The sequence below is a fragment of the Ambystoma mexicanum genome, chromosome 6q (genome assembly GCF_040938575.1).
Source record: "Ambystoma mexicanum isolate Mex_15411 chromosome 6q, UKY_AmexF1_1, whole genome shotgun sequence".
NCBI classification, from domain to species: domain Eukaryota; kingdom Metazoa; phylum Chordata; class Amphibia; order Caudata; family Ambystomatidae; genus Ambystoma; species Ambystoma mexicanum.
The window spans coordinates 1,492,596,054-1,492,609,064 of record NC_090937.1 but is presented as its reverse complement, the minus strand read 5'-3'; positions in this window follow the sequence as shown (position 1 = coordinate 1,492,609,064).

Sequence of the window (13,011 nt, the reverse complement as noted above, 5' to 3'; positions counted from 1 at the left end):
AACCTGGGGTGCCTACAACGTGTGTAATCAGGGAACAGACAAAACATGAATTATTATCTTCCTTCCAACCCACCTCCCTCATGCTGCTATACCACAAAGGATTGAGTAAGAGTATTGTTCTTATATAAAGTTGGTAAAATCACTCTCTTTTTCATGGACCTCCCTCCTTAGTCTGGTCATTATACCTCCCCTTTCTAGCACCCATCCCCAGTATTTTCATCAGGAAGAAAGAATGAAGCAGAGTGAAAAACAGAAAAAATATACACAACAACATCTACCGTATTCCTTTGTCATTATTCACTGCAGCTCCTGGAAGTTGTGACGAGATGTTAATATGCTTTCCTCCAAACGTACGCAATGAGTTCAAAAAAGTAATTACTGCTCTTGCTGTACTCCTCCTTTATGTATCTGTGCCTTCCCTGCTATCTTCATGCTGTTTGTGGGTTGAATTACTGCTGGTGTCTTGTTAAATGTCAATATGATGGACCCTGCTCTTGCAGCCTTTTACTTTCACTGATGTGGGCGTTGTGTACACCATGTCATATGGGCCTGCACATTTCTGGTCTTGTCTTTTCTTGTTAAAAATCCTTATTAAGACACGATCACCTGAATACAGCTGTGGCTTTTGTAGATCTGCCTGGTTACATGTGTGCAGTTGGCTGATGTGGTGTAGGGATATTCATTCGAGAAATAACTTTTACACATTTTGTCAAATGCCTAAGGTACCCCTAAGGTACCCCTGAAACTCCTCCACTAAATTGCCTTCCCTTTTGTGGGTATCTGAAATCATGCAAGCAGTTGTAATTGAGGTGTATCTGCTGACCTGTAACCATCTCATGGGGTGTCAGGTGGTGGTCCATCTCTGGCGAATTCGTCATACTGAACAGTGACAGGCAGTACAATTTAAAGAGTGTCATATTTTGGACCATTTTTGTTTAAGCAATTGAGTCTCTCAGCTCTGCTGAGAGTGCTTGTGGGTGGTAAGCTTGTGTTTTATGTCCAATAGGTCTGACTGCCTGTCCGCTATGCAGGAGTGGTGTGCTGCCAATGTTCTCTGCCTCAATGCCAGTAATACTGAGATTCTCCTCATTGGCACAACGGCTCCCTACTTTCCTGTCACTCTCTGGCCGGCCGCACCTGGCCCTCTTCCTTATCCCACTTATGAGGCGAAAATCCTCGGGGTCATCTTCGACTCCACTCTCTCCTTCTCTGCTCACATCTCTGACATCTCTAAGAAGTCACACTACCAGCTGCACCTACTCAGAGGTATTCTTCCTTTCCTCTCCAGAAGCTCACTGTCTCCAGAGCTCAGGCTGGATTACTGTAACAGCCTCTTTCTAATTCTGCCTGATTCTGCTCTCTCTAATTCTGTCTGCTTCTACCCTCTCCAGCTCATCCAGAACAGGACTACAAGACTTGTGCTTGGCCTCAAGCCCATGGATTGTATCTCTCCAGGATTGAAATCTCTGCACTGGCTCTCAGTGGCTATGAGGATTAAGTTCAAAACCCTCTGCATTGTTCACAAGGCCTACTGGGGCCTGGGGCCTCAATACCTCCAACTCTCTCTTTCTAAATATCTTCCTTCTCAAGCTCTTCGCTCATCCGCCTCCAACTCCCTCAGATTCAGTCGCTTCTCCAAGCAATGAGTTGGTGGTATATCTCTTTCTTCGGCTGGGGCCTCCCTCTGGAACAGCCTCCCTGCTTCACTAAAACTTGAGGAGAACCATCTCTGGTTCTGGTTCTGGAAGCACCTCAAGATCATCCTTTTTGCTTCTGCTTTCTCTCCTCTTCTCCCCTGCTGAATTCCAGAGTGAAACTGCACTGGTCACCTGGCTACCCTCTGATCTCGAGCCCAGGTTCACTCCCCATGAGCTGCACACCTGCACTGCCTTCCAGGCAACCCTTGTAGGTGGGGGCTGTTTTTTCTGTATCCCTACAGTCCCCACAAGCTCCTGACACTTGATGTCTGCACTTACAGGCCACACTTTTTCCTCTGTTGTATTTATTTTATTTATTCTTTACTGTTGATCCTATATATGGCACTGCCCCTCTCTCCCCCACACTTACCCTCTATCTCCTCCCCGGCACTTGCGCAATCTCAATGTCACCGGGCCTAGTAAGATTGTTGTTTTTGTCTTCCCTCTGTCCCACCTCTCTTGCCTCGTTACACCTTGAAACACTTGTGTATAGGAATGTTAACAATGCCATATCATATCACATCAATAACCTAGTTATTTCTCAGAAAATCTAATTAGCAAAATGAGCACCATTGTCGGATGTAAGAACGTTGCATATGCCCCATCTGGGAAATACTTCTCTAACCAAAAATGGGACTTTTGATATAGCATCACAATGAACACATGGGCCAGCCTCAAGTCAGTGAGAGAATGGACGAAAAACAACAATTGAATAACAAAAGGTGCTGCACCTGATAATCATATCAACAAAGTTGATGTGGAGCTCCTGGAAAGGGCCGAGGGGGTGGGACAATATTCCTCTCAATTTCTTTAGAGTGGTCCTGTATTGTGCAAGCGGCAGGTGGTACAATTGGTGATACATTTATCAACATGAACAGAGAGATTGGGAACAATCCAATACTCACTGATGTCTGCAGCGATATGCTGTTTAGATATATGAGCGGGATGGTGCAATTGATCCAAGGCACTGTTGAATAATTCTAAAGGCATAAATTCTCCAAATAAGTCTCTCCATCAGTCTTTTTCATGCTGTGGGACTCGTCCCTGAAATTCTATTTTTTGTGCCATGTGGATTGAATTATACGTGGTTGGAGACTGAGCCTGTTGTAATCTAATGACAGATGGCTTTTTCTCATTCAGGACTGGTAAAAATACTGCCTGATTTGCTGCTGTGTCTTCAGCATCATTCCCCTGGCAAACAGGTTCTGTTCCTTTGGTATGGGCAGCACATTTCACAATGGCCACTAGAAAGGGGCCTTTCAATGTGTCAATTAATCTAGAAAGTAATGCAGCGTGCTGTAATGGTGTCCCCTCTGATTTCTTGAACCCTCTTCTGCACCATCTAGACTGCACAAATGGTTGACATTTCTGAGTGCTATGAGTTCTGCTGCTTGCACTGAATAGTACAAGGGCAGCCTCTTCTGTATCATCACTTCGTATTCCTCATCTTACCCCTTTACATATCTCACTACTGCCGACCCAGTGTGCCTCTGTCCTGTATCCGGATCAATCTCATAATATTCTCCCTTGACATATCTCACCTATGACTGCTCAAGTGTATCTTCCATCCCCAATGTACCTTCTTCTGGCATGCCCTCATAGACTGCAAAATCATGCACTTTTTCTTCTGACTGTTCTGGTTTTGCTACAAACGTTGCTGGGTTTACAATGTGACAGCTCACTACATGAATGGTAGTATAACATCCTATCCGAAAGCTTTCTGTGTAGTGAGGGTGGACTTGGATTTTTCCAGAATAGCAATAAAACACATGTACTACATACAGCGTGAATTAGCAACCCATTGTTATCGCTGAAGATTTCTCAATGGCGAAAGTGGCAGCTGTCAGAGGTTGCTCACGTGTGAAATGTCCCAGCATCACTTGGTCCAAAGGGCCACTGTAGTAAGCTAAGGGTGCTGATTGAAAATTGCTGTCATTAACTTAGCATTAAAGTGTGAGAACAAAAATAATGGGTTACAATAAATTGGTGTTACTAAAACTGGAGCCTGGAAAATTGCTAGTTTAAGATCCAGAAAAAAATCTTCCATTTCATTTGTCCATTTGATTGGCCTTTTTGTTTTTTGTGCTTCTTGTAATCCCTTTAACAGGGGACTGATGTAGGTGGAGTAATGAAAGTTCCACAACTTACAGTAGTTGCACAGTTCCAGGGATGTGGTATGTTGAATATTGCTGTTTCTCTCTTTGAGGTAACTCTTCTTCCTGCTGATGATATTATTTGCCCTAAGTACACAATTTCTTTTGCTCAATACTGACATTTGCTCTTGTCCGCTTTGTACTCTTCATATGCAAGTAACTTTAGGAAGTGCACTGAATCCTTCCTGCATTGGTCTTCTGTAGAGCTACAAACAAAGAGGCTATCTACATATTAGATCACTGTGCCCTGTACCCATAAGTTTCCTAGATCTGTTTGCAGTACTCTGTTAAAACATACTCAGGGCTTCACAGTACCACTGAAACCCTGCCCCTGATATTGATGTTGTTATTTTATTTATATTGCGCTCATACACAAGTGTTTCAGAGCACGATGAGGCAAGTGAGGGGAACAAGGGAGGAAACAACAACAATCTTACGAGGCACAGTGACATCGAGAACATGCAAGTGCAGGGGAGAGGGAAGTGGGAGAGTGCAAGGCGGAGAGGAGAAGTGGAAAGTGCTAAGCAGGGATAAAACCAACAACAACTGGTAGTGCAGCCAGCAGGGTGGCAAGTGCAGGGTTTAACACACAGACAAGCGGTGTCTGATTAGTGCAGGTAAGGGGACTGTAGGGTTACAGATACAGAACCAAGTACAGGGGTTGCCAAGAGGCAGTGAAGGTGAGTGGATGGGTCGGCAGGGACCAGGGCCCGAAGTCAGAGGGTAACCAGATGAAGGGTACCAAAACGGAAAGATCAGCAGGTGAGAGAAAGAGCAAAAACAGAAGCAAAGAGGAAGGCCTTGAGGTGCTTCTGGAACCAGAGGTGGTTCTCCTCAAGTTTTAGAGTGGCAGGGAGGCTGTTACAGTGGGAGGGCCCAGTCAAGGAAAGAGATGTAGCCCGAACTCGTTGCTTGCAGAAGCAACTGACCCTGAGGGAGTTGGAGGTGGAGGAGCGAAGAGCTTGAGGACAAAGGTATTTATGGAGGGAGAACTGAAAGTATTTTGGAGCAAGGCCCCAGAAAACCTTGTGGACAATCAAAGGTTGGAAACCCAGGATCTCCTTGAAAGCCCTCTCAATGCCACAAGTTGGCTTTCCCTGATTAAAGAAGCATCATGACAGTTTAGGAAACACTGGCAGGTGAGCTGATGATGGAATGTCCAAGATGAAGGAAGGCAAACTTCTTAGCAATTCCAGTGAAGACAGAATCTGGAAGACAGCTAAGCAAACAGGCAGCAGTAAGAGGGGAAGGTGGGGCACAGAGACAACAGGCAGCAGTCAGAGTGGAAGGCAAAGAGGCAAGCAGACAAGAGCAACGAAGGAGAAATCAAGGTCAAGGAGATGGCAGACAAAAGGGAGCAGGGAACAGGCAAGAGGAAGGAAAGGCAGAGCTCCAAGGGACTGGACGGGGCTCAATGAGCTGGGAACTGAAGGGAGTGTTGAAATGCAGTGAGCAGCTCTCAACAGATGGTTAATTAGCTGCTGGTGTACCGTGCATGGTACCCATCACCATGTCAATAACAACACATGGCCTATGGCATGTGCCTGGTGTCCGGGGGGACTTCCACCATGTTGCGGTCAGACAAACATGGCAGACACCACATGATCCATTGACACCACACCCTGTGCCCCCCTGAGTGTCATGCAACAACTGCAAGCAGTAACTCCCCAACCTCCCATCACCATGTCTCCCTTGTACCCATGCATCAGTACCTGCTCACCTCAGGCCAACAGCATACCTAAACCCAATGATACTGCACTTCATGCCTCCCTGAGTGCTTTGAAACTTACCTGAACAAGGTGCACACCTGGCTCCCATCCACAACAATTCACTAGAAATAACATGAAATAAACAAAGAGGACAGCCTTGAAGAGACCTGTATTGTAACGTTCACCTGATTCCCACGGAGGCGCGGGTCTTGGCAGGAAGCTGTCTGTGATTCGAAAAGTGATGTGCAGGACTCGATTGGCTTCTGGGGTCGAACCTCTTCGCACGGTGTGTCAGACTCGAAGAGTGAGGTTTCTGCAGGTGAAAGAATATGGGGGTTAATGGTCTGGGTTGTTGAATGTCCCTCTCTCTCTCTCTCTCTTCCCAGCTTTTTCGTAGAGCCCCCAGGTCAACGTGCTCACCTTATATAGGTGAATGCTGGGCTCTCCATCTGCGTCTGGTGCAGGGTGCCGTTGCCAGTTCCTTCACTGGTGAAACACAGGCCTCTTGAATTCAGAGGATGGTTACCGTCGTTATCTGCACGAGCGGTGAGTTTCTGGACACCTTTTGTCTTTATAGTCTTTACATGCATGGCACGTTTATATGCAGACTCTGTATAATGCCTTTCCCTTATGTACTGCAGGGCTCTTGAGATGAAAGATGAAGTGAAGCGCCTGGAAGTTCGTAAGTATGGCAAGCGCTCTAACTGTCTCTTTCCTTGCAGCTTAGTTTGTGTTAAAGAGACGCCGGAGTATTCGCAGGCGTTTTATTGCGACGAGCGTGATGGACGTAAGTAAATACCTGCTTACTGTCTTTTCTTTTGCCTTTCAGATGTTGCGTTGCAGGGCCGGAGTCCGCGGAATGCCAGTAAGTTGTTAACGATACTTTGTCTTCACAGGCGACGATGTGGAACGAAGAAATCCGGAATTCACAGCGTGCCGGTAAGTATGGCAATGCTTTTGTTCTTGCAGGTGGAGATGCGGCGTGAAGAAACGGCCGCAGCCGATGGATCAGATAAGTAAGCACTGCGTGTAAAGTTCGCCTTGCTAACCTGTTGTTTCTGTTCTTTGCTGGTGCTGATGATGTCTGGATACTGAAATGGTAAGTAGGATTCTTGCAGGTCCGGGATCGGAAGAAGAAAGGCCGGAGCAGACTCGGTGAGCGTTCTGCTGCAGATGCAGAATAACGCGAAGCACGCTTCATCTATCGGGTGTGGTTTAAATAGCCTTGGAGTGATGAGGCGTCTTCTTCCACGGCCCCGCCTAGGTAAGAAAAGAGTTCCAGTTTCCAGAAGAGTTCCAGTGCTGTATCCATGGAGTGGAGCTGCCCCACCCAGGTAAGAAAGTAGTCCCTGTTCTCAGATGGCTTCTAAGTGGCTGGTAAGTAAGCAGCATGGTCTGTTGCAGGTAAGTCCACCCAAGCATCTTCACACCTATTATGAGCCCGGCGCTTCCAGTGCCGGGACCAATGGTTTTGATGAGCCTGGTGCCACCGGCGCCAGGACAAGGTCCAAAAGGTCCCAGTGGGGACCGGCTGGTGCTTAGGATTAGGGTTAGGGGCCTGCTTCCAAGGACGTTGGGCTGGTCCTGGCTCCTTGGAAGCAGTGATCATGACATGTATGTAACAAGGTTACCTGACCGCCATGGTGTACCCTGCTAGGCAGAATCATATGCAGTACCCTTTAGGAACACTACACACAATTAAGACTACAAGTGTCAGTACAATTTCACCTTTGGTACAAGCCTGTATTACACAGTAATGTGGTAGCAGTGGCTAAGCAGCCAGGCTTATCTCAAGACGAAAGTGAGCAGTACAACAGGTTACACAAATGACCAGTAATTACAGTGATTCAAACAATCACTTACTCAAGGTTTCTTGATAAAAGAAATACATTTATTTAAACAGTCATTTGGAAAACATACCACTAGCAAAAGCAGCTCAATATCACAATCTAATACACTACAATACATAACCAATCAGTTTCTCAACAAGTTCAGCCCCCCTTGAAGTGGGAGAAAAAAGGCACTCCCACTTCAAGGGGGGTAAAAAGACAAGGTTATAAGAGTCAACAGCACAGATACTTTCATAGGCAGGGCAATGGGTTTCAGCTCACTACAACCAGCAATTTAATTCAATAGGCCCGGGCCAAAGTCAGTGGTTCAGAGTCTTGTATAGGATAGCACTATTCTTGTAGTAAACGGTTAAGTTTTTGCCACGGATCTTAGAAGAATTTGGTCAGATGAAAAGTTAGATGTTGGTTTAGGGAAGGACAAGCCTTCAAAGTCAGGAAAGTTTCACAAACGTTCACTGCGGCCGAACAGAGTTCTGCACCGCACTTGCACAGTGCCTTGTAAGTGAAGAAAAGCTGTAGCTGAGGCAGTTGGTCCTGGCTGGCAGTTCCTGCAGATCTTGCTGTTCCTGAGCTTCAATCGTGGAGACAAGAAGGAGGACATCGGGAGTTTCCTGCACTGCCCAGGAAGAGGCCACCAGCTTGGCAAAACGTCGGTTTAAGATGTGAGTGCCTTATAAACCATGAACTGGTATCCTTCCCACTGGCTATCCAGTTTTCAACAGCACTCTGGAGAAAATTCGTCCAGTATGGGGATGGTGTTCAAGCGGCTTACGAGTTGTTTGTTCCCACCAAACTCAAGGGAAGAAGTTAACCTTGAAGGACTTCTCTGTCGATGGAGTTTCAGGCCATTCGGACCTGCAGCAGGGATTCATCGGTGGACCAGGAGTTGCAGCAGTCGTCTTCCTTCAGCTTGTCTTCGGTTCTTGCGTTCCAGTGGTCGACTATGCGGGAAAAAATCATGGTAGTTTGTTTAAAACCACTGCCACCAGCAATTTCAAGTGGGAATGGGTAACATTTGACTGTTACATGAGTGTTTAGACTCAGGGGAAACTAGGCAACCCCTCCAGCATTCTATAGGAAGATAGTGTGTGCTGGGTCTGTAAATTTAAAAAGACTAGTAAAGTCAATTTAACTTTACATGCTCTGGGAGACAGGATTCCTGGAGTTTGTTTTTTCCTCCTGCCAAGAGTGAGACTCTTTTTTCTCCCACTCTTGGACATGATTTATGGTGTTCCTTTGACTGGTAATGTGTTTTATGGGCTATGGGGTCCTTTACTCCATAGGGTCTCATGTGTTTTATGGACTATGTGGTCCTTTACTCCATAGGGTCTCATGTGTTTTTACTATGTGTGTTACACAGCACCCTCCGTGCAGTAACACCGGGGTGTCATAGTGACACCCCACCATAGACTCCATACCCTGGGACTGACTACTGTCTCCCAGGGCATGTAAAGTCACCATTGGCTTTACTAGTCCCAAATTATTAACAGAAACCAGTACAAACCATCATATTGTGGACGTACTGGTCGGGGCAATTCTATTGCCCCGGGGTCTGTTAGTTGAGGGGGCACGTCTCTGTCCCCCCTGATCGAGTTTTGGCTGGTGGCAGTGGAAACTACTTTTTATATTCGACCGCAAATATTTTCCTATGGGATTTTCCCATTGTTCGAGGCTACCAACTTTAATTATTTAATTCTCATAGCCTCGAACATACCGCCGGTTTATTTAATTAATATTAATTCACCGGTTGGTATTTTTTGCCAGGACTCGATTCTAAAATGGCGTTTGTGTTCTCTTCTGTGACTCCAACCCAAGTCGAGCCCTTTGTTCCACTTTTTGGCGGGCTTCTCCACAGAAGCCTCCAAAAGTGGTGCCACTCTGTCTGGGTACCACAGGGGGTTTGGGAGGGGGTTTAGGCACCCTGGACTGAGTTACCTTGGTAACTCAAGTCGCACTCTTGTGTGATTGGCCCAAGTGGTGAGCCGGCCGGCTCACCACTTAGCATGTTTGATTGACAGCTAGGCTGAGTGAATGGGGGTATGCTGCATAAAAGTAGGGTTTTGAGGACTGGAACTTCAGAAGTCGCCACAGGACCTGAGAATCCGACGAGGGAGAAGCTGAGCCAACCTACCACGATGACACCACCGGTGGAGCCCTGCGGAACCGACTCACCACTTCCCGACTACAGAGAAGATCTCCCGGCTGGAGAGGCTTCTTCCCCTGACTGGTGGTTACAACCAGTTTTACGTTCTTTCTTCACACCCCAGACCGGTTTGTGGTCGAACTGCCCGTGCCAAGCACCCCGGCGGCCGGATAGCCACTCACCACTGAACCGCAAATCAACGGACCGCTCCTTGTACCTGAGAAACTCCGCGACTGGTTTCTTCCCTGGCAGTGCAACAGACACCTGTCTTCCTCCACAACGAGATCCTCTCTTCCCCCGGACGAAACACCGACTTGCATCCGCTGCCAGGAACAACTGCTCCCGCTGGAGTATTCTCACCACTTAATGTACCGTGTCCGCCAGGCCTCCCTTTCTAAAGATTGCTACAAGGTAATAATAACCCCTTAACCTTCTGGACTGGGATGGCCGCCTTGACCCTCTAACTGGTCCCTTTCTTTGGTCCAACTCCTTTTTGAACCGTTACAAGACTTTTGTGCACTGCAACCGTGTGACCTTGGACACATTTGGTTTGATCCTCTTAAAGTGGATCCGGCCTATTGAACTCTTACTTCACGGTTTTACTTTGCCTTCCTCGCTTGTTATGTTCTTGTAAAAGTGTTGGGATCTGTTTCACTTATTCTCTGTTTTTCTCTCCCTTTTAAAAACGGACTATTAGAGTGCCATCTACGTTAAGCGCTCACCGCTCACCGCTGTCTGAAAATAAGTGGGGCTTTACTTAAGACTTGTCTAATATTCTTTTAAGGGAGTGTATATCTTTTAGTGAGCGTGTTTTTGAATTGCTTACTATTAGTGCCTGTGTGTTTTTCTAGATGTGGTTTTAAATAAATAATGATATCTCTTTTACACCAAGCCCTGGTCAGTGTTTACTTGTTCTATTGTGTTCTCTTGACCTATTGTGAATACTCTGTATACTGCCTAACTCTTCTTGAGGGAAGTCTGACTGCTCAGCCACAACTACCAAGTGAATCTGTGTGGTACAGACTGCTACCAAGTGGGTTTACTGCCAAACACCTGTAGTCTTAAATCTTTTGCAGTGGTCCCAGAGGGAACTGCACAGGTTTCAGCTGAACAATATCCAAAGAACACAAAAGTCAAACACACTCAACATGAAAAAGTTCAAAATCCCAAAATATAGCAAAAGAGCTGGAGGGATCTAAGGTAGAGGGAATTTAGCACTTTGGTGAGAATTCTCCCTAACATAACCAGTATCAACAACTAGAAGGCCACATCAAAGAGTGCGAGAACCAATGAATCCAACAGAAATTTGATAGAGTAATCACTGGCAGTGAAGCAAACACATTTCAACCAGAGCATGCTATGCACCCTGGAAACATGGGTAAGTCTGACCATGGGTCTAACAAACATGTCAGCCACCATATGACCTGCTATGCCGAGCAGGTTGTGGAGTTGTCGGGGGCGTACACCTCCAGACCGAGCAGAAGTACCAGGAGCACACCGCCAGTGCAGGTATACATGTCAGGAAAAGGTGAATGAATGGGCTGCCGTGTGGCAGGCATGACACATGCAAAAACTGCAAGAAATGACTTACCAGCCTCCCATTACCATGTCTTCCCTGCACCCATACAACCAGACCTGCTCACCTCAGGTGACACAATGAAAAACACCACATACAGTGAAAGCATCCCTGCACCCATTGGCACTGCAACCTGTGCCCCCCTGAGTGCCATGCAACAACTGCAAGCAATGACTCACCAACCTCCCCTCACCATGTCTCCCCTGCACCCAGGCATCTGGACCTGCTCACCTCAAGCCAACGCAACGAAAAACACAGTGACAACATACCTACACCCAATGACACTGCACCCCGTGCCCCCGTGAGTGCTTCGAAACTTACCTGCACAAGGTGGATTCCTGGCTCACATCCACAGCATTTCACTAGAATTTAAATGATCAGCTTGCAAAGACATGCAGTGCATGAAAGTAAACAAACAGGACAGCCTTGAGATGACCTGCATGTAACAAGGTAACCTGAAAGCCATCGTGTACCCAGTGTCAACAACCGGAAGGCCACATTAAAGAGTGTGAGTACCAATGAATCCAAAAGAAATCTGATCGATTAATCACTGGCCGTGAAGCAAACACATTTCAACCAGAGCATGCTATGCACCCTGGACACATGGGTTAGTCTGCCATGGGATGCAGGTGTTAGGACAGTTGTTCCAATGTCCTACCATGACTTCATTAAAAAACCACATCTGAGACAGTACACACTCTCCACTCTTAGTATAAGGCTGTACCACCTGAAAATGTGGTAGAATAGATAGAGCAGCCAGGCTTATCTCAGGAGGGAGAGAGGGATGTAGCTTGTTACAACAAAATTGTTGCGTACATATGGTCCAAAGAAACACTGAAACACTAAATAAAGGGTCACAGTCACATGCCTTGCAAACAAGTGTGAGGAGACTGTGAGATGGAACCGACAAAGGCAAGCTTGTACGGCCAATGCTCCATTGACACTCCATATGTGGAATGTCTGTTTGTTTGTTTGTTTTATTATTTGTAGTGCGCACAAGACCCAGGGATATGAGGGCGCAGAAAGCAGTAAGGATATTACATTGCTGTACATTGATATATATATATATATATATTACATGGCAGCGGCCATGTAGTTATGGTTAAGTTGGTGTTTCCATAGGAAGAGCACTTTTTGGGCGGCTTATAACTTCGCTCCCCCTGGACGAATCCTCACCAAAATTTGCAAAAAAAAGTATATGGCCCACTCTGAAATTTTTTGCAAAGTTTGCTGAGGATTCGTCCAGGGGGGGAAAAGTTATAGGGGGGGTCCCAAAACTTTTTTTTTCCCATAGACTGAATGAGAATTTGAGCACGGCTACAGCCCGAACCGCTGGACGGATTTACACCAAATTTGCGGCAGTAGCGGCGGCCTTGTCCCGAAAGCGTGCTTTTGCAAATTTGGTGTAAATCAGTTCAGTAGTTTTTTTAAAAATGACCAAAATGTAAGGCAAAAAAATTAGTGATATCTGTGTTCGCTTCACGGACGGACTTCCCTGTTCGCTCCGCGGACAGCACCCCGATTGGCCCATGGCCTTGGGTCATGTCCGCGGACATGTGACGTGTTCGCTGATTGGACGGCGAGGGGCGTGGAGCGCGTCAGGTTTTCTGTGGCGGCCGCCATCTTGTATTCGCCGTCTACCACGTACAGCGCGGTGAAACGTGGATAAAAATTGTATTTAGTGCCCTGTGTTGGTGTGTAAGAGTGTTCGGCGAGGGTGGGGGAGTATGAGATAGGTTCAATGTTTTGTTTTTTATGTGCTAGACGTTTTTGTTGCGTTCGATTTGTCCGCGGAGAACACGGCTGTTCTGACATTTTGTAAATAAACTAAATGGTGGGGTGTTTAGTGGACGGAGTATGTGTCAATTTTGTTTGCAAGGAAG